General features: G+C 34.9%; 1 protein-coding gene and 1 long non-coding RNA gene across 2 annotated transcripts in view; one reads left to right on the top strand and one right to left on the bottom strand.

The window, feature by feature from the left end:
* Nucleotides 1-9,609, top strand: part of LOC148955641 (uncharacterized) — a 58,646-nt gene extending 49,037 nt beyond the window's left edge. The window contains exon 3 of the long non-coding RNA XR_016143729.1: nucleotides 9,389-9,609. This is a non-coding gene — a long non-coding RNA (uncharacterized LOC148955641). The remainder of the gene's footprint in view (nucleotides 1-9,388) is intronic.
* Sol1 (CUB domain-containing protein Sol1) overlaps nucleotides 1-25,908 on the bottom strand; it is a 988,790-nt gene that overhangs the window by 933,361 nt on the left and 29,521 nt on the right. The window lies entirely within an intron of this gene.

The following is a 25,908-nucleotide window of genomic DNA, read 5'->3' as shown; positions in this document are numbered from 1 at the left end:
GGACCTTGGAACTATACTGAACAAGATGACTATCTCAAAATTTGACTGGATGTGTTTATGGAAAAATGGTGCGTGGGAGGGGATGCTTTGCCCCCAAATTACTTTTGACTCTTAGAAAGGGCACTAGAACGTACAATTTCCAATCGAGTGAGCTCCTTCCGAAGTCTCTACGAAAAATTCTTCCATACGAAGTGCCTTGGTGCAAAAAAGTAAATAATGCATTTTGGCACTTCGCCCTTTATTTAGGCAGCGCTACCTATGATTTATCACAGTACAGCTTGATAATAGCTTGAAAGCTCAAAATACTAACAGTACGGGTTGAAAGCGTGTTAAAAACACAAATCTTGAAAACTACACTTTTCCTCTCAAAGACAGGCCAAAGAGTAACCGTCCCAAAATAAAGGTCAAACACCATGGGCGGTTTTGGCCATGTTACACAGAAGGATCTTTGGACCCCAAGCGCCAGATCCCTGTGATGTGGAGTCTTTATTAACCAGAAGCAAATTCGAAAGTTGATCGGATGTTTTTGGGGAAAATGGCTCGTGGGAGGGAGATGGTTTGCCCCCAATTACTTTTGACTCTTAGAAAGGGCACTAGAAAGTACAATTTACAATCGGCTGATCTACTTCCAAAGTCTCTACGAAAAATTCTTCCATACGAAGTGCCTTGGTGCAAAAAAGTAAATAATGCATTTTGGCACTTCGCCCTTTATTTAGGCAGCGCTACCTATGATTTATCACCGTACAGCTTGATAATAGCTTGAAAGCTCAAAATACTAACAGTACGGGTTGAAAGCGTGTTAAAAACACAAATCTTGAAAACTACACTTTTCCTCTCAAAGACAGGCCAAAGAGTAACCGTCCCAAAATAAAGGTCAAACACCATGGGCGGTTTTGGCCATGTTACACAGAAGGATCTTTGGACCCCAAGCGCCAGATCTCTGTGATGTGGAGTCTTTATTAACCGGAAGCAAATTCGAAAGTTGATCGGATGTTTTTGGGGAAAATGGCTCGTGGGAGGGAGATGGTTTGCCCCCAATTACTTTTGACTCTTAGAAAGGGCACTAGAAAGTACAATTTACAATCGGCTGATCTACTTCCAAAGTCTCTACGACAAATTCTTCCATACGAAGTGCCTTGGTGAAAAAAGTAAATAATGCACTTTGGCACTTCGCCCTTTATTTAGGCAGCGCTACCTATGATTTATCACCGTACAGCTTGATAATAGCTTGAAAGCACAAAATGCTAACGGTATGTGTTGAAAGCCTGTTAAAAACACAAATCTTAATAACTATACTTTTCCTCCCAGAGATAGGCCAAAGAGTAACCGTCCCAAAATAAAGGGCAAACACCATGGACGTTTTTGGCCATGTTACACAGAAGGATCTTTGGACCCCAAGCACCAGACCCCTGCAATCCAGAGTGTTTATTAAACAAAAACAAATTCACAGCTGCTTAGGTGGGACCTCGCAGGGCACTGATTCAGTCTACAAAGCTTCCAATAGCCCCCTTTAGATGTCAAATTGCCTTTCTGTGGGGCTTCTTAAATGTTGAGAACTACATGTCTAAATTGAATTCCGTAGTCAACTCTTTCTTTGCTGAGTGGGCTTGAATGGGGTAGTCTTAGTATAATTAATTCATTGACATTGATTCAAAAACATATGAAGAAATACACGTGTCAAAAAAGTCTGCAGGAACACATTTAAATATGCCTTTTTCCTTAAACTATTCGGATGATGGGTTTAAAATTTCCTTAAACTATTCGGATGAAATAAAAATAAAAATCAATAGAAATTGACAAAACAGGGAAACTGGGTAGGGGTTGGAGGGTGGATCTGGAAGTCATCCACACGCTTGCGTATGTTTTAAAAAGAAATAAACGATCGAAAAACACAACCAGACACTAGGCAGATTACAAAAAGAATACAGAATTATGGAAAAAACTGAAAACAGCGAGGGGAGGGCCCAAAAACCAGCCCCGCCCCTAGGTAGCATCTGTGATTTGAGTATTTACCTTTCATAGCATATTTTGTTGACAGTATATTAATAGACCAATGTATTTTGGAATTTTTGAATTTAACCTTTACATTAATAGGAATTTGCTTAGACCTGGCGTAGCGATTTGTGGTAATACCTAATTTGCGTTATCTGAAGTGTCTAATGATTTCAAATTATATATTGCTGATTATTGATCTCAGTTATGAAATATGTAGCTACTAGTTTTTTGTTTGGTCTCACTTCGCAAATATCTCTTTGTGAATTCATGGGTCGATAATTCATCCTTACACGAAAAAAAAAAACCGTACTGCTGATATTGAATTTTTAAAGCAGAGTTGATCCACCTTTTTTAAAAAGGCAAGAAGTTATATAGGAGTGGCTTTGGCAAGGGAATTCCTTTCCTCGAGGGAACGAGAACGGCTGACTAAAAATTGAGCTTTCAAAAGCTATTTAAGGGAAAATCTCTATCGCTGTCAGATTCATTTTTCTAAAAGTGACTGAAGATTAAAGAAACTTTATGAAAACAAATGAAACAAATTAAAAAATCAAAAGAATCTGTAGAACTCAGGGTTGCTGAATGTATCATCTAATTAAAAAAGGGAGAAGAAATTCTTTCCAACACGTGTCTAATAACCAAGTCAAAATTTCAGTCTCCTCCTTCTGTTCATCCATACTTGGGTAAACTTTTCTTCAATTGTGTAGTTAAAACCAAATATTTTTTAAACCCCCCCTCATGACTCCATCAAAAGTACGTCTTTTTCTGCTGATTCCTAATGTAAAAGATTCATTAACATCAATGTTAATCATCAAAAGCTATGAACCTGATTAAATTTGCTTGATTTTTGAAAAAGAAGGGAAGCACACTCAAAAAGTCAAGCGATCTTTATGAAAATTAATTAAAAAAACTTTTTCCATAAAATAACTTTTTCAAAGAAAAGTAAAGAACTCCATTAAACCAAAAATGAGCAAAAATAAAATCAAATAATCTACCAAGCGTGAAACTACCACAAATCAGCATCGACAAATAAATGAAATTCAAAACGTACAGAAATTATAGTAAATAACAGAGTCAGACTCAAAACGAGCAGAAATTAACATGAAGGGTTCAAAACCCTATGCCTTTACATGGTCAGAACATAATTTGCACTTTACTGAAGAAATATAAATGTTTTTACTTTTATAACTTTAATAAATCAAATAATATTAACATTTTGATTACTAAATATCAGTATATGTATATTAAACTGACAATTCACATTCATTTATATTTTTTTTCAGTAAAGTGCAAACTATGTTCTTATTGAAGAGGAAGCAGCATTCTCATATATGGAGTAATTTTTATTTGTTTTAAGTTTTAACATTTTTCCTTATTTTCAGTTGAAAAAACTTGTTTTCTTTTTATTTAATAAGTAAAAAGAACCTAATGTTAAGACTGATACCAAATACGAAAAATTACCCAAGTTTGACGCTACCCATCAAAAGACGTGAACATAGGCTGATCTGTATAATTGTGGATTAAGGAAGAAACACTTCAAAGAAGGGACGCATTTTTGATAAAAACTGCACCATCAACTTCAGGATATATTATAACTCTCTATCTAAGGATGTTCAGTAATCCCTGTTAGTTGTCGTAGGGTATCATAAAAGATGGCAAAAATAAATAAAGTTTCAGTGCCCATTTTTGTAACAAAAGAGATTGCTGCACACCAAAGTGCTGTTTTTAGCCATTTGAGCAACATTGCTTTTTTGTCCAATAAAGGCAAAATTCTATCGCTGGAAAATTCTTGAATATACAATCGGTTAAAGTGGTGAAAAATTATGCAAAATGTCAGTTTCACAGGTCATGGTGCTTCACAGTGGGGGTGGGGGTTTTTTTTTGGGGGGGGGGGCTTGACCCCCCCCCCCCAAAAAAAAAAATTTTAAAAAAATGTTTGTCTGACTCGTAAAAATGTAACAAAAATGGATATAACCAAAATTTTATGCGTTTTTTGGGGGGGGGGGGGTAAACGCCCCCCCCCTAAAAAATGCTGGGTGCGGCCTTGTGGTCGACCACAGCAAATTCAAAGTAACTTATTCTATAATTATTTCAACCCTAAACACAATTGCAGTCCATACGAAACGATTGGTTGTTATATGTAGACAATTGATTGTAATCTTCTTCTGAATTGCACGGTTTATTTGACTTTATTCATTTATGTACGTTATTTCTAGTCAGTCAGACGACAGCTATTAGAAATTATGTATGAGGGTCTTCTTGAGAGGTAGGTAGTGGCTGAAGCTATGAAAAGGAACTTATAGGCTAAAATAATAGTTGCAGCAATAGCTGCAGCCTAGTAAAGAGTGAACCATTACCCATAGTAACTGAAAGGTTACCGTCTAGGGCTACACGGAAAGCAGGTCGTCCTCGCCTGGGGTGGGGGGAATCTTTCGTACACGGAAAGATTTAAGGGAAATGGGAACTTCGTGGGCGGGTGTAAAAAGGGAGGCTTTGAATAGATTGGGATGGAGGAGGAGCGTGTGTAGCTGTGTTGGCCTCATGCGGCTTGGTGCTGCGGTGAGTTGTCAGTAGTAGTAGTAGTAGTTTAATACTGATTCAGAAATGGTAACTTTTGTTTCGGTATGTCTTAATAGTAAAATTTTACTGCGAAAACGAATATATAGGATTTTGAAAAATACCTCAAAATCTCTCAAAATGGCAGTGGATCGAAATGAATCGAAATATGCGATCACCATGACTGAAATACTATAACGTGGGTTTTCAGCTCCCCACCCTGAACAGAAAGGATGTTCACTTTTTTGCATGTATAGACCTGACATGTCTCCTCTGCCCTTTTTTAACCAGGGGTGGTAGTATTTTTCCAGAGGCCGGGAAATATCGACAGAGTGCTTTTTTGAACGAAACTCGAATATCTAGTATCTTTCTTAAGTAACAAAACAAATCGTGAACTACAAAGTGGTGTTTTCTGGTGTTTTGTGCCAGAAGACCTCAACTTTTCCCTATGTAGGTGGTAAAAAACCTAAAAACATAAATTAAAAAATAGCTAATCCATTAGTCATGATCCAAAACCTAAACTGGATGCCTTAAGCCGTCATCTTGAAGAACAAGGAAAATCTCTTTTTTTGAAAGGTTAGCACGCATGTCCTTATTTGTTTCGAGTTCTTTTTTCTGCCATGGGTAGCATCCTGCTTCAAGATTTCAAGATCTCAGAGAGACGTGCAATAGCTCGTTTGAAAGCTACTGCTTATGCATACTTCCCTCTTAATAATCAAACAGTTCGGGGTAACAAACTGTAAGTAAGGAGGGACCCGGCTCAATAGTAACCGAAACTCTAAAAAACGGAATTTTGATACCAATAGATATATCAAAACAATTGGATTTTTATGGTGATTTTAAATATATAAATTTAAGTTTATTTTTGGTTTATCATCAAGTTTAGTCTTACCCATCAAAGGTTATGAGCCTGAGAAAATTCCTGATTTTCGAAATAGGGGGAAACACCCCCTAAAAGTCAAGTATTCTTAATGAAAATCACAGTATCAGATTCAGCGTATCAGCAAACCCTACAATGTAGGTTTCAAGCTCCTTTCTGCAAAAAATGAGGAATTTTGTAGTTTTTGCCAGAAGAAATTATGTAAAAGCATTTATGTAGAACACCTTGATAATTAGGCCTTAAATTCATATTTTTTAAAACATGTTTATTGGGGGCGTCATATGGATGATGTAATATCGCTCTGGAATTATGATGAAAATGAACTTAAGGGCTTTCTATATCACCTTAATATATATGACCGAAATTTACAAGTTACCTAAGAAATTGAAAATGCAAACAAATTACCGTTTCTGGATGCATTAATTATTCGCAGCATTAATAAACTGTATAAAGAAAGAAAAACGAGCAAAAATGGGGTTTTTACAGGCCAAATGAAAATACTGAAAAAACAAAGCGAATATTTCAAGAGGACAAACGCCTCTCTTCTTCAGTGCGAAACGAAATAATGTATCCAAGGGAAGAGCAGAAGAAAAAAAAAAAAAAAAAAAAACAAACGCGGAAAGTCAATGTGAAAAGAACCAAAAAACCAAAAACTTAAAAGATGATTAAATTCAATAAAAGCCAAAAATTAAAAGAATTAAAACCAAATACCTAACAACCATAAAAGCGAGCTATTCGCCAATATCCGCGACTTGCGCAAAATCAAAAAAAAATATGAACTGCCATCGACGGATACTAGCGAACAACTGACAAAGAAAAGGAAACAATTCATTCACTCAAAAAACAAAACGAACCAGCAATTAAATAAGTTGGAGCATTTGTGGGAGCATGGTGACGAGTCTCTGGGTTCTTTTCTTCACTTGCTCAACTCCTTGGATCCAAAACTCAAATTTACTCAGAAATCAGAGATAGAGAGGCGTCTTCCTTTCTTAGATATTCTGGTGCACCGAAATGATTCATGTTTCGAGTTTGGTGTCTATAGAAAACCCACACATAATGACCGTTACTTAAGTTATTCCTCTAATCATTCTCCTGCTGTGAAAAGAGGAGTTGTCACTTCTCTAGTTGATAGAGCATTGAAAGTTTGTTCAACACGTTTCTTGGATTTAGAGCTCAACCACCTTAGAGATATTTTATTTGGGAATGGTTATCCAATTAGTTTAATAAATTCTGTAACTGAAAAACGCATTAAAAGATTATCAGATAGTTCCACAGAGAACACAAATCAAAGGGAAAATTCAGTTTACCTTTGTCTCCCATACGTTAAAGGGGTTTCAGACCATATTTAAAAAAATCTAAGGAAAAATAACATTTACACTTATTATAGACCCAGAAAAACTATCAGGTCCCAAATTTATCAAGGTAAAGACCCTATCCCGATAGGTGAAAACTCCGGTGTCTACAGCATCCCTTGTTCTTGTGGTCTTTGGTATATCGGTAGAACTGATCAGCGACTAACGGATACATTAACTCAGCACTCTAGTTCAATTAATAATACACTTAAAAAGCGGAAAAAACAGAAAATTTTGACTCTGCCCTTGCAGAGCACATTTTTGAAAAACCAGACCATACTATTTTGTTTAATCAAGCTAGCCTTATTTCGCATGACAAAGATATTGTCCAGCACTACAGAGAAGCTGTTGAAATTTATAAATACCAACATTTAGGTCTAGCTTTAAACAGAGATTCCTGTGATTTAAGAATAAACGAGTCATATTTCGGTTTTCTCAAAAGAGAAGCCGATACTTTAGTAATCCCTGAAATGAACTTTGAATCCCTTTCCCAGTCATCTAATCATACATGTGAACAACCCCTTAGGTCTCAAAGGATGTCTTCAAGAAATACATTAATTAAAATCCAAAGTTAAATTGCAAATTTTTCCAAATTATTTAATTTCTGGTTCGCTTTGTTTTTCGAGTGAATGAATTGTTTTCTTTTCTCTGTCAGTTGTTCGCTAGTATCCGTCGATGACAGTTCATATTTTTTTTTGGATTTTGTGCAAATCGCGGATATTGGCAAATAACTCGCTTTTATGGTTGTTAGTTATTTGGTTTTAATTCTTTTTATTTTTGGCTTTTATTGAATTCTATTCATCTTTTAAGTTTTTGGTTTTTTCTTTGGTTTTTTGGTTCTTTTCACACTGACTTTCCGCTTTTATTTTTTGTTATTTTTTTTTCTTCGGCACTTTCCTTGGTTACATTATTTCGTTTCGCGCTGAAGAAGAGAGGCGTTTGTCCTCCAGAAATATTCGCTTTGTTTTTTCAGTATTTTCATTTGGCCTATAAAAACCCCATTCTTTTAAAACCCAACTTTATTAGAAAATCAAATAGTATTAAAAAAAACAGATGTATTTTAAACGTGCTCGTGAACGTTCTTATTTCTGAAAACTAAAACCCAACTTTATTAAAATATCAACCACTATTAATAAAATCACATGTATTTTAAACGCGGGTGTTCTTGTTTCTGAAAACTAAAACCCAACTTTATTAGAAAATCAAATATTATTAATAAAACCAGACATACACCTATGAATGGTTAAGAATCCTAACTAAGAAAATGTTATTAATAAAATCAGATGTATTTTATACTGTGATATTCATATTTCTGAAAACTAAAACCCAACTTTATTTAAAAAATATACAAAAATGTATCCGATTATTAAAAGAAATCAAATGTTATTAACAAAATCAGATGTATTTTAAACAAGGGTGTTCTTATTTCTGAAAATTAAAACCCAACTTTATTAGAAAATCAAATATTATTAATAAAACCAGACATCCACCTACGAAAGGTTAGGAAATCTAGCTCAGAAAAGTCCAAAATAACAAACTAGACATCCCAAATCATGAGTTTCATGCAACACACATCTACGAAAGATTTAAGAAACCTAGCTAAGAAATGTCTAAAATAGTAAACCAAACATCTCAAATCATAGATTTCAGACAACACACTCCTATGACAGGCTAAGAGACCTAGGTCAGAAAAGTGTGAAATAGTAAACCATGCACCTCAAATCATAGGTTTCAGACAACACACATCTACATACGTTAGGAAATCTAGCTTGAAAGTGAATTTCTTATACTTTAACTATATTTTATGTCATTCGAAGACATGTAAAAAAAAGTTGAAATAAAATTATCATGTTAAAAAATAAGAAAAAAGTTCAAAATATAAACTTCAAAAAGTATAAAAAATGGGGGGATGGGCCCAAAACATTGGAGTGGGGGGGAGGGTCCTTGAAGGCTGGGAGAGAGGACCTTGGTGGTTGAGGTCCTTGGTGGCTGCTGACTCTAGACAAACCACTGTTTGTTCTACTTCAAGAATATTCAATAACCTACTTAAAAAAAATCCATAGCTGTTACGTGCCTTTAAATCTTTTATCCCTCAGCCAAAAATGTTAGGTCTCATACTAATTTAACGCCCCGAAATTTCGACCGACATAAAAATTCGTCTAATCTTCGCAAGGACCTGTTAATTATAATAACAAAAGCGGACAAGGGAAATTCGCATTTAGTCATGGAATTGCATATTTTATATTGATAACACTACTCGATGGTACTTTTGTATTATACAGGACACAGTCGAGAAGTTATGCAAAAATGTACCCGATGAGGCCTTGGATCAAACCCAATTTTATTATAAAAAAAATCAATATTATTAATAAAATCAGATGTTTTTTAAACTGTGATTTTCATATTCCTGAAAATTAAAATTCAGTTGTATTAAAAAAATATGCAAAAATGTACCCAATGAGACCTTGGATCAAACCCAACTTTTTAAAAAAAATCAATGTTATCAATAAAATCTGATGTTTTTTAAAGTGTGCTGTTCATATTTCTGAAAATTAAGATCCAACTTTATTAAAAAATCAAATGTTATTAATAAAACTTCTACTTTCAGAACTCCATAACGAAGCCAAAATGGAATAGTTTCCCGTTAATCCTGACGAGATCGTCAAAGATGTAAGATGCTATTGGTGTAGGCAAACGAAGTACAATTTGATATCCAGAGATTGGAGAAGGAAAACATCTCTTTATAAATGCAGGAAGTGTAAAAAAGACACAGAAATAGCGACTATCATGATAAATTATATATTAGTGTGTAGAATAAATGAAATTCAAGTAAAAGTTCCATTTGGACCTTTGGGTAGTGAGAATATTAAAAGGTCATAGACATTTTAGGCCACGGGGTGACTTGTAGAAAGATATCTTTCTAAATTGTCATATTTCATAATGCTGTGCAAAAATGTTTCAGAATTTGATGTTCAAAGCATCCGCTTGCCTAAGTCCCAAAAGATGAGGTCTGAAATGACGTTCTGATAACTTTTTTATTATACATTCATAACTCTTAATGGAGCCTTTATATTAATATCTTTCTAAATTGTCATATTTCATAATGCTCTGCAAAAAAGTTTCAGAATTTGATGTTCAAAGCATCCGCTTGTCTATGTCCCGAAAGATGAGGTCAGAAATGACGTTCTGATAACTTCTTTCTTACACATTCATAACTCTTAATGGAGCCTCTATATTGAAAATTGGAGGGTGTCTTCAAAAAAAGTTGGAGGAAGGGACCCCTAGGAGGTTGGGGAGAGGGGACCCTTGGAGGTTGAGGTTATTGGTGCTTGCGGTCCTTGATGGTTCAAATCCATAATCATCTCACTAATCCCATATTGCGTACTTGTCTATTATAGCGACCACAGCCGAGAAGTAAAGCTAGGTCAAGTCACAAGGTCATCTTGACAGTGATGAGTCTATAATGTTCAAGTTTTTTAGCGTTAAGTCACAAATTTCTATCTCTTTAGAGTCCTGCTCAATATATATATATATATATATATATATATATATATATATATATATATATATATATATATATATATATATATATATATATATATATATATATATATATATATATATATATATATATATATATATATATATATATATATAACGCCCCACATGCCATAGCAAATAAAACGGTATTTTGATTTCAACATAGAAATTACATGAATTAAACCAACAGCTCTAGAAAGTCTGGTCTAATGTCACTCCCGGTCGTATTTCTAGCTCTGTGATTGGTTTAGAAAGAGGACGTGGTCTTGTTCGTCCACGGAATGTTGGCCTTTGATTGGCTGTGGTCTTGTTCGTCTCGTATTCTAAATCATTGAAGGTCAATGCTCTTGTCCTGGTCGTATTTAATGAGCGTGTTGTTCCACCCCCGTTAGTAGGTCAATGCCCATATATGGGGTCCCCCCTGGGCTGGCACCCCTTCCCCTACGAACATTCATAACATGAACTTTCCCCGGGACTGTGGGGGATTAAGTCGTCCTAAAAGACATAGTTACTGGATTTTCGAGTATGCTGCTGAACAAAATGGCTATCTCAAAATTTTTATCCGGTGTCTTTGGAAAAAAAATGAGCGTGTTAGGGGGCCTAGTTGCCCTACAATTTTTTTGGTCGCTTAAATAGGTCACTATAACTTTTAATTTCCGTTCAAATGATTCCTCTCGTGACATTCTAGGACAACTTGGTCGATACAATCACCCCTGTGAAAAAAAAATAAAAATAAACACATCCGGGATCTTTCTTCCGGCAAAAAAACAAATTCCACATTTTTGCAGATAGGAGCTTGAAAATTCTAAAATAGGGTTATCTGATATGCTGAACCTGATGGTGCGATTTTGATTAAGATTCTATGAATTTTTGAGGAGATTTCCCCGTTTTTTCGAAAATAAGGCAAATTTTCTTTGGCTCGTAACTTTTTTTGGGTAGGACTAAACTTGATGAAACTTATATATTTAAATAAGCATAAAAATAAAATTCTTTTGATGTATCCTATTGGTATTAAAATTCCGTTTTTTAGAGTTTCGGTTACTATTTGAGCCGTGTCGCTCCTTACTTACAGTTCGTTACCACGAACTGTGTGATGAAGGGGGGGGGGTTGAAACTTTAACGAATCTAAGTAAATTGACGCGTCATATATTCCGATATTTTTAGAATTTTGAAAATTAGCGCTTTACTGAAAACTGAGGTTGCTTTATTTTTCCAGAGAATTATAATTGAATGCCAAAAGCTATGGAAGTCATGGCCGGTAAAAGACTTTGGAGAGCCTTATAAATTAGTCTGATATTTTCTGTAGGCTACTTACGGAATTTTTTGCTCCTAAGAGAACATCCTTCATTTTTGGGGGGTTAGTTTTGTGTTTTTGGTAAATTGCTGAATTCAAGAATTCTACGAATACAGGAGAATATCACCATTCAGTTAGTTTTGTAGATACCTTTCATGTAATATGTGAAACATTGAATTTTTTTCGTTTAAGTTCTAACTTCGATTTTTACTTTCGTAAGCAAAACTTTTTTTTATCATTAGTTTATATAGTAGGTTTTTTTTTTCTCAACGTGAATGACATTACACATTAGTGTACGAAGGGGGCGAAGAGGGTAGCGCCTATTGTATTTATGATAGTTCTGAATAGGATATTAAAAACGAGCAAAAATTAAATTTCAAGAGAAACATTTTTTCTCAAATGAAAGTAAAGAGCCACATTAAAGATTAAAACAAGCAGAAAAATTATCTATACATCAAAGAGAAGGTTGATTTCCTCAGCTCCCCACTCTTTACCTATTCATTTTTTTCGGCCTTTCAACGATAAATTTTTCGGCCTTTCAACGATAAATGCTCTAATGCAAGATCGGTTAAGCCTACACCTTCATCACAGTACAAAGTTAAACAAAATGAAAAATTATAAATAATTGAATCGCAAATGTGCTGAAAAATGAAATTATCAAAATGATAAGATTGTAAATGTTCAAATATGCAGAAATACAGCCTTGCGTTAGGGATCAAGGCCATAGCCAGGTTTTTTTTTTTTTGGGGGGGGGGGGGGGGGGCTTACAATCAAGCTTAAAAAAACTCATCAAAAATTTGTTTGTATGCAGTTTTGTTGCGCTTTTTTACGAGTCGGACACACATTTTGGGGAGGGGCTCAACCCCCCTGGATAGGTCCTTGGTAGAGATTGGATTGATTAATTTATCTTTCTTCTTATTAACATATTACAAAATATTTCGTAGATTAGTATGAACCGTTCAAAATTTGACTTAATCTCAAATCTAAGTAATGATTTCAAAATAGGTAGCGCTTCTGTTGATTAAAAAAATTTAAGAACCCTAGACGAGTTCAGAATCACAAGCAAATTAATAAGGATTAGCATCCATTTCATTGCCATCAGCGATACTAGAAAATATTTTGAACAAATTTTTATTTTACGGCAAATAAAGATGAGAAGTCCATTTTCAAACTGTTCGTGGTATTGAACTGTACGTAAGGAGCGACTTGGTTCAATTGTAACCAAAGCTTTAAAAAAGGATTTTTGATAATGACAGATACATCAAAAGAATGGGATTATTATACTGATTCCGAATATATAAGATTCACTAATTTTAATGTTACTTATTAAAAGCTACGAGCCTGAAAAAAAATTATGTGGTTTTCGAAAAAGGGGCGAAACAGCCCCCCCCCCCCCCCAAAAAAAAAGCTTTATGAAAATTGGGTGCTGTTCTATTAGCTGGGAGATTCGCGAGATATTGTACAGTGAAGATGATAAAAGAAACTAGTCAAATTGGCTATTTCAACGGATAAATCCTATGCCGAGGACAGCAAACAGTGGTTTCTCAGTACGTTTACCACGTTTAAACTTTAGTTTTTTGGGGTTTAGGGGAAAAAAGGTACCTAGGTTAGATTAGATTACGTATTTAATATTTTATGCTTTACCCCCCCCCCCCCCCCTAATGTACAATTATATAGCCGAAATTTTTTGTAAACTATTATATTTTCATCATATTTTGTTTAATTTCATTAATATTAACCAAACTTCACTTCTCGCGGGTCTCTTAGCTAATAGAACAGTACCGAAAATTGCAACATTAGATTTAGCGTATAAGAGAATCCTTATGTATAGATTTCTTGCACCCATTTACAAAAATATGGAATTTTTTATGGGAATGGGCCTTTTCCACCGGGATAATTTTCCGTTTGGAGAGAAGTTTCCAGGGGTGAACTTTCCAGGGTAATTTTCCAGAGGGGTAATTAGCCATAATTTTTATACGAAAATTCTTTTTATGTGTCTTACTTTCCCTTTGGGGACTCAATTTTGCATGCGGAGATTTTCCAGGTGAATTATCTGGGGGAAATTTTCCGCGAGTTTAGAATTGACTGTGGGATTTTTCCACGTAGGAGGCGATTTTCCACGCGAGAAATTTTCCGTAAGACAAATTTTCCACGGGAAAATTCTCCCTGGGGGGATTTTCTGCGGTAGAAATTTTTCATAGGAGGGGGAGAAGAATTCCATAAAAAATTTCCACGGAGGGATGATTTCCGGCAAGATTTGAAAAACGATCGGAAATTAAGTTGAAACTAGTCTTTTTTCAAATGAAAGTAGACTAACTAGATTTTTTTTAGGCGAAATCGTCCGCGGAACATTTTCGGGGGGGGGGGGGTATTTTCAGCGGCGATGGAATTTTTCAGGGGAATTTCCGGGGGGGGGGGTATACATGAAATCAAAATTTTGAGATAGCCATTTTGTTCAGCGTAGATGATTTCCATATAGAAAATATGAAATTTACATTGAGGATTTCTCATAGGGTAAATTTTCTGTGGGGACAGGTGTATTTCTCGGCATTATTATTAAAACTTCAAACGAAGAAGTTATTCCATATAAGGGGAACTTATAATCCTCTTCAATACCAGGCTCTATACACTAAAGTTTGACTTTATCCCAATACTTTAAAAGCGGCTCTTGAAACCCAAGGCCATTTAGCTAGAATAAGAAGCTTTTTTAAATTAATGAAAAATTTAGCGTGAATAGCGAAGTATTGAGGAGGAGACATCCCCCTTTATATTCTGAACGATCCGTGCTTGTTCTAAGTTTTAATGTTACTCCTTACTTTCAGTCGGAAGAATCTTGTTTTTGTGTTTAATTTTCTCTAAAGAACGACCTTTTTTCTGTTTTACACATAAATTTATCTTTTATCGTATGAATTAACTGTAGCTGCTCCTTAAGGAATGGAAATGCTGGGATCTTGATAGAGAAGTGCAAAAACTAAAACAAAACATTCTCAACAATATTATTGGTGCTGAATTCGCGAAGAAGAAACATACAAATAAATGTTGTTAAATTAAAATATTTGATCATGCAAAAGGAAACATCTTACTGAGAAGAAAGTATAAAAAAGATGGAACTTAACGAGGTGACACCGCCCAATTAAACACCCAATTTAACGCCCAAGTAAACACCCAATTGGGTGGTGTTTAACGTCGAACCATTGGATAGACCATCCGATGTAAACCGTCGGATATAAAAGGAGGACCGTTTTAAACATGTGAACAGAACCTTGCTTAAAAAAGTTCTTAAGACAGAAATGAGAGGTAAACCAAGTGATTGCGGGAGTCCTACCAGACTGCTCATTCCTAGATGGAAACATTAACAAGGACGAACCAATTTGAAAATGGAAGATCAGTGGGTAGTAATCATGTCTCTGGAAAAATTTTCAAGGCATCAATCTGCAGAAACCTTGTTTCTTCCTCCCATGGTAGGCAGAAAATATCCTTAAATACTGGAGGTTATGGATTATTGTCAACTTCTTTAAAAAAAGAAGACAAAGTCGTATAGTCCCACAGAGGGATGCACCATTTTTCAATACTGGAAAATCTTTCTTCCTGATAATTGATAAGGCACCATCTATCAATCCCGCTAGAAGTTTTGCACAAACTGAATCACCGCTTTCTTGATGTAATATCAATCACCAATTTACACTTGGAAATTCACTTGAAGAATGAATTAGTAGCATAAGGTTCTGACTCGGATACCTTGGAATTGCAGTAACGCATTGTGACGGTTCCAAAGAAGAGCTATTTACTTCTACAGTAACGTTGTGAAGGTTAGTCAATTATTCACCTCATCAAAAATCATTATCAATATAATCGATTTGACAAAACTTACGAATAAAAAAGAACAGCACTTCACTGCGTTCGGAAGCTTTCTCTGTGTCTCTGTTTGTCTGTCCGTTTACCTCTCTGCCTATCTGTCTGTCTGTTTGTCTCTCTGTCCGCTTAAATGTTTGCCTGTCTTCCTGTCTGTATGTTTGTCTGCCTGTCTCTCTGTTTGTCTGTCTGTCTATCTATCTGTCTGTCTATCTTTCTGTCTGTCTATCTGTCAGTCTCCTCTTTCTCTCTCTCTCTCTCTCTCTCTCACTCTCTCTCACTCTCTCTCTCTCTCTCTCTCTCTCTCTCTCTCTCTCTCTCTCTCTCTCTCTCTCTCTCTCTCTCTCTCTCTCTCTCTCTCTCTCTCTCTCTCTCTCTCTCTCTCTCTCTGTGTCTCTCTCTGGCCTCTTTCCTCCTCTATCCGAAGTTTTGTATATTTAATTTATGACAAAAACATGAGCTGGTGAAATAGTGGAGTGGTATGAGGCAGCATAAAAAGGTTGTGTTTATTTAGTTCCTATTTTGCTTTTTCAGATACATATTTGTAAGTTAAACTATACCATATCACTCTTATATTAATGAACAGTGAATTGGCTATTGTACATTTGGTAAATTCAACTACTCAAACAATAGTACAACCGAGACTTTTCAAAAATTAAAATAAGTTCAGTCTCGAAATTTGTCAGAAGACACCAATAGAAATTAAAAAAATGCTCTTGTGCTGTCACTTATTTTTTTTATTTTGGAATCAACCAGTTGTTACTAGTAGCTGATATTTCCTGAGAAAGCGGAAAGGAACGTGAAGGGGGTTAAAAAACATAGCTTTGATATTTCTCTATTCCTTTTATCTGGAGATGTTTATTAGAGCAAATACATTTTTATAAAACAAGTTTAATCCCACATTTCTTTTTTTCACAGCTTCAATTATTCATTTTCCCTTTCCCTTTCCTGCTCTTCTTGCGTTTTTAGCCCAATTTTTTCTAAGAGTGTGAAGAATTCCTATTCTTAAATACTTCACATATTTTTATTAATTGCAATGTGTTTTAATTTTTATTTCAATCGAAGTTCATTAAGTTTAATGTTGCATAATAGAAGCTGCTAGTACAAGAAGATTTATGGGATTTTAGAAAAGAGGTATAAACACTTCCAAAAAAGATTACAATCTTGATGAAGAGTATGCCACCAAGTTTAAGGATCTTTAGGGTAGGGGGTGTATCCCTTTATATGCCAAAATGTGAAGCTTTGTAAATTTGTGACAAAAATGTTTTTTTTTTTTTTGTAAGGGTGCTTTCATCGAGTCGCAGTTACAAGAAAACAAACAGAAAACTCAATCGAATAAAAATTTTGAATCCAAAATCATTTTTAAGAATCAAATGGCGTTGCATCAAACGAAAGTGCGTTTTTGGTCCCTTTTGTGTTATAGGACATTGATTATAACCCAAACTCGGCTAGAATGCCAGTGGGTGAAAAGTATGAGAAATCCAAAGAAGTTAACATTATCTATACGTGAGATCCTAGCTTCTAGAAACGTATTGTCGCGTGAAATTACATTTTGTTCCTAAACGCATACGCAGTCTATATAATATACTTATGCTATACAATATATTTATTGACGATTGAAAGTAAGTATTTAAGCTCTGGAAAGTAAATATTTAGGTCTAGTGCTTGTCATAGAAACTTGTTCATACTATTATCAAACACTTCGTGGTAACGAACTGTAAGTAAGGAGTGATCCGGGTCAATAGTAACCGAAACTCTAAAAACGGAATTTCGATACTAATAGATACATCAGAAGGATCAGATTTTTATGCTGATTTAAAATATATAAGTTTAGTCTTACCCATCAAAAGTTACGTGCCTGAGAAAATTTGCCTTATTTTCGAAAAAAAAGGGGAAATAACCCCTAAAAGTCGTAGAACTTTAATGAAAATCACACCGTCAGATTCAACGTATCAGAGAACCCAACTATAGAGGTTTCAAGCTCCTATCTGCAAAAATGTAGAATTTTGTATTTTTCTGGCCAGAAAAAAGATCACGGATGCGTGTTTATTTGTTTTTGTTTGTTTTTTTATTTTCCCAGGGGTGATCGTATAGATCCATTAGTCCTAGAATATCGAATATCATTCGAACGTAAATTAAAAGTTCTAGTGCCCTTTTTAAGTGACCAAAAAAATTGGAGGGCAACTTGGCCCCCCTCCCACGCTCATTTTTTTCCCGAAGTCACCCAATCAAAATTTTGAGATAGCCATATTGTTCAGCACAGTCGAAAATGTAATTAATATGTCTTTGAGGATGACTTAATCCCCCACTGTTCCCGGGGGACGGGCTGCAAGTTATAGACTTTGCCCATTGTTTACATATAGTATTGGTTATTGGGAAGTATACAGGCGTTTTCGGAAGGAATTTTTTTCTAGTGTGGGGGGGGGGAATTATTCCGTATATGAACGGGGCTGTCCCCTCCTCAACGCCTCGCTCTTTACGCTAAAGTTTTACTCTGTCTAAAAACTTTATTTTTTAAAACAATAAAATGCTTTAGCGTAAAGAGTGAGGCGTTGAGGAGGGGACATCCGCATTCATATAGGGAATAATTTCTGTTCGTTTTAAGTTTTAATGTCGCTTCTTACTTCCAGTTAAAAAAAACCTGTTTTTTTTAGTTAATTGAAAAAAAGGCACATACACATTGAAACGTCATTATGTATTTTTTACGGTTTGTTTAATTTTCCTACTCTTCCCCTACGGTTTAATATAATTTGCCCTTTTCAAAAGTTGACCAAACTTGGACTTAACCTGAACATAAATTAGATTAAAATAGCAGAATTTTCTTTAGTGGGCTTAACGCTACTGTTCTCTTCAGCACGAAAGGTATAAACTTGTTCTTTTTTTAATCTAATTAAATTTCAACTTAATTCAGTGTATTTCTATTAACTGCGTATCATTTATTCTAGCTTTACAGATATTCTTATCTCTTCTATCCTTTACTTTCCTTATTTTTACATGTATTTTGTTAATCTTATTAATACCCGTTTATGCCCCAGAAGGAAAAAAATGAACTAGTTTAACAGCGTTGGTTGCTTTGTCAAATAGGTCTTACCTTTGACTATTTTTATATTTATTTTATTTGGGTAACAACTCATAAGCGACTTTTAAACGAGCTGAGTTAGTGTAAAGGGAGTGATCTAAATATAGATGCACCGTCATCAAATTTGTAGGAAGGAGGGGGGGGGGTCTAGGATTGATATCAGCTTTTTGGGTCCAGTATTCCAGTGTACCTAATTTTTAACGATTTTACGGTTTTGATAAAATATATGCATAAAATTAGTTGTAATAAGTTTCTACGAAATGAATAAGACAAAACCATTGCTAACTGAAATTTTGCGAGATCTATGAAACTAAAACTAAACATACTGGTAATATATTTACTTGACTTCATCAGTAGTCAAAGATAACGCAAATTATCGGACTGTTAACGGTACTGAAAGGTAAAGGAAGAGCAAATCGCGTCAAGGGAAGCTGAAACTCTTAAAGCGGTATGTGCATGAAAGTAATGTACAGTTTATCCTTATTCCAAATATACTAAATTCATTAGGTTCAAACTTTGTTAGGATAAGGAAATTTGCATAATGTAAAAAAAGAAAACATCCCCTCATTAAAAACTAGGGCAATGCCATAATGATGAAAATTACGACTTTACTTTAACTTATCTGAAAACCATGGAGCAGAGCTTTAAACCCCGATCTAAATGATTTTTTTTGGCGAGAAGGATGGCCAAGAAAAGGCTCAAATTGTCTGCGTTTAGAACACAAGCGACAGTGAGAATCTATATATATATAGAAGCCTGATATATATATCAGGATGTCATGATGTCCAAATAGACCTTAAATTAGAAAGGCGCCTTTGTATAATTACTTTTTTTTATTGGACCTTTAAATTTTACCTCGGCTTGTCTTTTGTCATTATGAAAGACATATCGCCGAACCTTTGTTTCTTTCAATTGTTCAGGTGGTAGGACAAAAACTTCTTCTTTTGCCTTGGCTTGTCTTTTACATTCTGAAAAACTTATCGTCGAACCTTTGTTTCTTTTCATTGTTCAGGTGGTGGGACAAAAACTTCTTCTTTTGCCTTGGCTTGTCTTTTGTCAGTATGAAAGACATATCACCGAACCTTTGTTTGTTTTAATTGTTCAGGTGGTGGGACAAAAACTTCTTTTGCTTCCAACGATTTATCCAGTCCATATTTTTGATTTTCAAAGGTATGGTAGGTATTGATGATCTTATCCATGTCAAAATCCAGAACTCGATCATCATCGCTACCATTATCAATTCGTTTGCTTCGTTACACCTTGGCTTACCTTTCGTCATTATGAAATACATATCGCCGAACCTGTTTTTTTTTTAACAAAGGTATGGTAGGCACTGATGAGCTTATCCATGTCAAAATCCCAAACCCAATCATCATTGCTATCATTTTGAATTTTGATACGTTTTGATTCTCGCTGTCCAGGTGTATTTTCATTGACTCGCTGCTCTTCATTTTCATTTTTGACTCCCTCACTTGTTCGTTGCCATAAGTCTTCTAACCACATGTGTCTTAGTTCTTCATTTTCATTTTTAACACTATCTAATTGTTGTTTTCACATATATTCTAACCGCCTGTGTCTTTACTCTTTATTTTCATTTTTGACACGTTAGTTCAGGTATTCGTTCCAAAGAATCATCATTTATAGTAACTGCAACTGAAAATTTTCGGTTTTATATTATATAAATAACTGTTGCGTTGGAAACTCAACAATCTTATTTATGCTACGCATAGCATCATATAAGAAAATACTTATATGATGCCATATATGATGTCATAAAAAATGCTTATATGATGTACTAACACAGTACATGACGTCATTTCAAAAACCAAAATTCAGGCTCTTAACGATTTTTCTCAGACTTTTGACCTATTTAGATCGTTTTCTTATGCAAAAATATTACTAGATACCCATTTTCCTGAAAAAAAATATGAACCCATTTTCGAGAAATAGAATAAATATATACATACACAATTATTACTCACATATAAAGCTAGTATATATAGTACAGGGAACAGCACGCGGCAGGCTTCTATATATAGATTCTCAATGTTGCTTTTCTTCTAAACGCAGACAATTTGAGCCTTTTCTTGATGCCATGACGTCTAAATGTACCTTAAATTAGAAGTAGTGCCTTTTTGAAATTACATTTTTTATTGGGCCTTTCACTTTTACCTCGGCTGGTCTTTTGTCATTATGAAAGACATATCACCGAACCTTTGTTTCTTTCAATTGTTCAGGTAGTGGGATAAAAACTTCTTTTTCTTCCATCGATTTATCTATTCCAAGTTTTTGATTTTCATAGGTATGGAAGGTATTGACGACCACCTTTGTTTCTTTTAACTGTTGAGGTGATGGGATAAAAACTTCTTCTTTTGCCTTGGCTTGTCTTTTGTCATTATGAAAGACGTATCTCCGAACCTTTTGTTTCTTTTATTTGTTCAGGTGTTGGGAAAAAACTTCTTTTTCTTCCAACGATTTATCCAGTCCATATTTTTGATTTTCACAAGCATGCTAGGCATTTATGACCTTATCCATGTCAAAATCCAAAACCCAATCATCATCGCTATCATTTTCCATTTGTTTGGTTCGTTACACCTCGGCTTATCTTTCGTCTTTATGAAACAGGTTTCACCGAACCTTCGTTTTTTAACAAAGGTATGGGGCACGCGAAAGGCTTCTATATATCGATTCTCCCTGTCGCTTGTCTTTTAAACGCAGACAATTTGATGCTTTTCTTGATGTCATGACCTCAAGACGTCGTCATGACGTTCAAGTTTCAGTTGAAATGAAAGAGTCCTCTACTAGTTTTCTGCAACCAATGATTTAATAGGATTATCGTTTGTGAAAAATAGTATACTTCCATGGCCATCCTTCTCGCCAAAAAAAATCATTTAGATCGGGGTTTAAAGCTCTGCTCCATGGTTCTCAGATAAGTTAAAGTAAAGTCGTAATTTTCATCATTATGGCATTGCCCTAGTTTTTAATGAGGGGATGTTTTCTTTTTTTTACATTATGCAAATTTCCTTATCCTAACAAAGTTTGAACCTAATGAATTTAGTATATTTGGAATAAGGATAAACTGTACATTACTTTCATGCACATACCGCTTTAAGAGTTTCAGCTTCCCTTGACGCGATTTGCTCTTCCTTTACCTTTCAGTACCGTTAACAGTCCGATAATTTGCGTTATCTTTGCCTACTGATGAAGTCAAGTAAATATATTACCAGTATGTTTAGTTTTAGTTTCATAGATCTCGCAAAATTTCAGTTAGCAATGGTTTTGTCTTATTCATTTCGTAGAAACTTATTACAACTAATTTTATGCATATACTTTATCAAAATCGTTAAAAATTAGGTACACTGGAATACTGGAGCCAAAAAGCTGATATCAATCCTAGACCCCCCTCCTTCCTACAAGTTTGATGACGGTGCATCTATATTTAGATCACTCCCTTTACACTAACTCAGTGGCTCGTTCAAAAGTCGCTTATGAGTTGTTACCCAAATAAAATAAATAGAAAAATAGTCAAAGGTAATGCCGATTTGACAAAGCAACCAACGCTATTAAACTAGTTCATTTTTTTCCTTCTGGGGCATAAACGGGTATTAATAAGATTAACAAAATACATGTAAAAATAAGGAAAGTAAAGGATAGAAGAGATAAGAATATCTGTAAAGCTAGAATAAATGATACGCAGTTAATAGAAATACACTGGATTAAGTTGAAATTTAATTAGATTAAAAAAAGAATAAGTTTTTTCCTTTCGTGCTGAAGAGCACAGTAGCGTTAAGCCCACTAAAGAAAATTCTGCTATTTTAATCTAATTTATGTTCAGGTTAAGTCTAAGTTTGGTCAACTTTTGAAAAGGGCAAATTATATTAAACCGTGGGGGAAGAGTAGGAAAATTAAACAAACCGTAAAAAAATCATAATGACGTTTCAATGTGTATGTGCCTTTTTTTCAATTAACTAAAAAAACAGGTTTTTTGAACTGAAAGTAAGGAGCGACATTAAAACTTAAAACGAACAGAAATTATTCCGTATATGAAAGGGGATGTCCCCTCCTCAACGCCTCACTCTTTACGCTAAAGCATTTTATTGTTTTAAAAAATAAACTTTTTTTAAAGAGTAAAAAATTTTCGTAAAGAGCGAGGCGTTGAGGAGGGGACAGCCCCTTTCATATACGGAATAATTCCCCCCACTAGAAAAAAAAATCCTCCCGAAAACGCCTTTATGCTAAAACACTTTTTGTGCCAGATCTTGATTATTTCTTTGAATTTTAAAACCAAAAACTTTCTTAAAAATCCAAGTGGAATTGACGTTTATCAGCTAAAAACTCACACAAACGATAATGGTTCTTATACTTTCACGGCGGTCGTTAGAAATACTAGGCCATGAGCACAAGCGCTGAGCGCAGTTGATGACTGCTGTGAATAGAGTCTTGTGTTTAAGCAGTTGTGAGAGTCTTGTGAGATTGTGTGAGAGAGAGGAAACTCAACTTTGAGAGAGTGAGCGCAAAACTTTCGGCTAGGAAATATAATGTTGCTACTAGAATAGTAGGACTACTCGGCATGCAAACGAAATAGAGAACGATTAAAAAAAACTGCATGTGAACAAGAAGCTTAAACGTTCCTGCTTATGACTATTGCTGACTTTGCTGAAAAAATAGCGACAAATGAATATAATCCAAATGGAATGTCATCCGGATCGGGGAAGCTTTCCGTCAAATGCTCCTTTGCTCCCCTATTTATCGCTACATCTGTCTCAATAAAAGAAGATCGTGTTTCATCGATACTAATATGTTACCGTATTTTCTGTGCTATGCCAAGTTTAAGCTGGAACTAATGACTAACACAAATGGGGAAGACAAAGGTGCGCGGAGAAAAGCGAAGTATTTCTGCTTGAAGATAGTACAGATAACTTTGACATTTAAAAGCCAGAATATTCAACTAAGGAAAAATAAACCCACGAACCAATAATTTGAGGAATCGAGTTCACTTAAGCTCATTTTTTTAAATGAAAGGGAGTAGGCTATATTTTTTCTCAGCACTTTTCCAAAATTGGAAGGGGGGGGGGGTATTGTTAAAACTACAAAAATACAGGAAATAGGGCAAATTGATATCAAGTAAGACAGGTAACCAAAAATGTGTCAAGTTCTAAACAAATTACAGTTTTTTCAGTGTTAACAATGGCCCATTATTTCAATTGGGAGGTTATTTTGAGGTAGAGGTTATATGAACTCCAATATGAAGGTGACCTAATCGTCCTTCAAGGGAATGATTTTAGAAATATTTTCACCAAGTAATGTTTTGTCTTTCTTGGTGGTCGCAAGTACACCAAAAATGAAACACATTTTCGACTAGTTCTTTTTACATTTCAGTCACATGGCTTAACACATATGTTGAACATTCGCTTCAAGCCATCCACAGGTGAATATAATGGACTATCCCGTATGGATATACGCTTCGAAATAAATTAGCAGCGTCGAACAAACCTGCTTCACTAGTTACCTTTCCTATGCGCTTCTTCCTTGAGATGAATATAAATGTTCATTCTGGATAGCAATAATCATGTATCATAGGCGGGGGGGGGGGGATACTCGTATCAGAATAATAGGTATGCTTACATGGGAAAACAAAGCTTGGAATCACTGAGCTGATTTTTCATACGGCTTACTGATTTTTAACGAAAACAGTGCATTTTCCTTACTTACTGGGCCTTTTCATTACCTGGGATTTGTAACAAAGATCCCAGGCAGCTCCATAACGCTATACCAAAAAGTTGTAATTAATTTGGTTTGTGAAGGCTTAGTCTACTGGACAGCAAAATACTGCTGAAGATGAATTCAAAACTGAAAGAAAACAATCGAAAAGCTTTCAAACTTACTTTATTTCTTTTTGAAGCAAGTAACGATCGAAAACCAAACTTATGTTCGTGATTCTCAACAAAATACCTCCACTTTAGATTAAAAGATGATTTTATTCCTTACAATTTCTAGAATAGAAGCTTTTTGCCCCAGAAGTCTTGTTGAACATATAAACAATGCTGGAAGCAAAACAAAGAAAAACCTGGTTTTTACTTTTTTAAGAGACACTCTCAAATATAGATTTTTAATTCATCATTCGAAAAGTGTAGAAGCAATATGCTTCTTTCTCCAAGTTTCTATTATTTTTCTCAGTGCATTGCGCCTGAAAAGAAATATCGAAAACTGCAAGGACACCATTCGGAACAGTTCAGACGAAGCAGAGCCCTTTTTTGGCTTAAAAAAAAGGAAAATGGATTAAAGAGTTAATAAGGATGTTTCCACCTCCCTGTGTTTGGAGTCCGGGACGGGTAAATTGACTACAATAAAATTTGCAAGATATTGGATTGAGAAATCACAAATTTCATTGAATTGGAACTAATATTTTTAATATTCTACACGTTTCATTCACTATTGCTAGAACTTTATTCAATGTTCATCATATTTATTGGTTTCTTTTTTGATTAGGTTCTCAGTGAAAAGGAAGACAAAGCCTACAGTTATCCCATCTGAATAACAATCAAATTTTTGTTAAGGGGAGGGGACATAATAAGTGAGTCTTATAGGCAAGTGAGAGAGAAATAATAAGAGACGAAGAGAGAGAGAGAGGGGGGAGAGAGAGGGGGGGAGAGAGAGAGAGAAGGAGAAGGAATCAATTTTCATTGCCAGATGGCACGTAAACTGGACAGGCTGGTCATCAGTGACCAGCTTTATCTCTGTTGTTAAAAAAACGAAACGAATCAAATTTGAAACATACGGTAGAACAGTTCACTATTTTCCTCTATATGTTTTTTCGTGTTGTTTTACTTGGTCGAACATACTTTCAAAGAGGAAATTTGTTAAAAGAGCTTCTTACTTCGAACTGATATAATGAGGCCCTACTTGCAAGCCATAAAAATTCTTATAAGGCCAATTTTAAATTCTTCTAAGACGAGCCCAAATCGTTTCTTATGGGGAAAACAAAGTCCTAGGACTAGCAATATGTAAATAATAAGGATGCTGAAAATCGAATAAATAAGCTGTATGACATTTTGTTCATTCAAAGGGCTCTTGTAAATCTTGGCTGTGTTTCTTCGTCTGGATGTATTTTACATTATATAAGCCATTTAGAAATTATCGTGCCTAAGGGGCGGAGTACCTGATTCATTTCTTACAATCTGAATAATTACGTTATTAAAAGTACTAGGTTATCTTCTCAAACTGTGGAAATTATGTTATTGATAGTACCCGATTCCATCCTTAAAAGTGAATTATCATTGTAAATAGTTGTAACAATAGCCTTTGATTGTGAAAGCTATGATAAACAGACATGAATAAGTTTTTTCTCAAATGGGTCACCATC

This window comes from Artemia sp. Qi Xiang Cuo, chromosome 2, assembly GCF_049724085.1.
Source record: "Artemia sp. Qi Xiang Cuo chromosome 2, ASM4972408v1, whole genome shotgun sequence".
NCBI lineage: Eukaryota > Metazoa > Arthropoda > Branchiopoda > Anostraca > Artemiidae > Artemia > Artemia sp. Qi Xiang Cuo.
The sequence above is the reverse complement of the archived record's forward strand: the minus strand, read 5'-3'. Positions and strand labels throughout refer to the sequence as shown.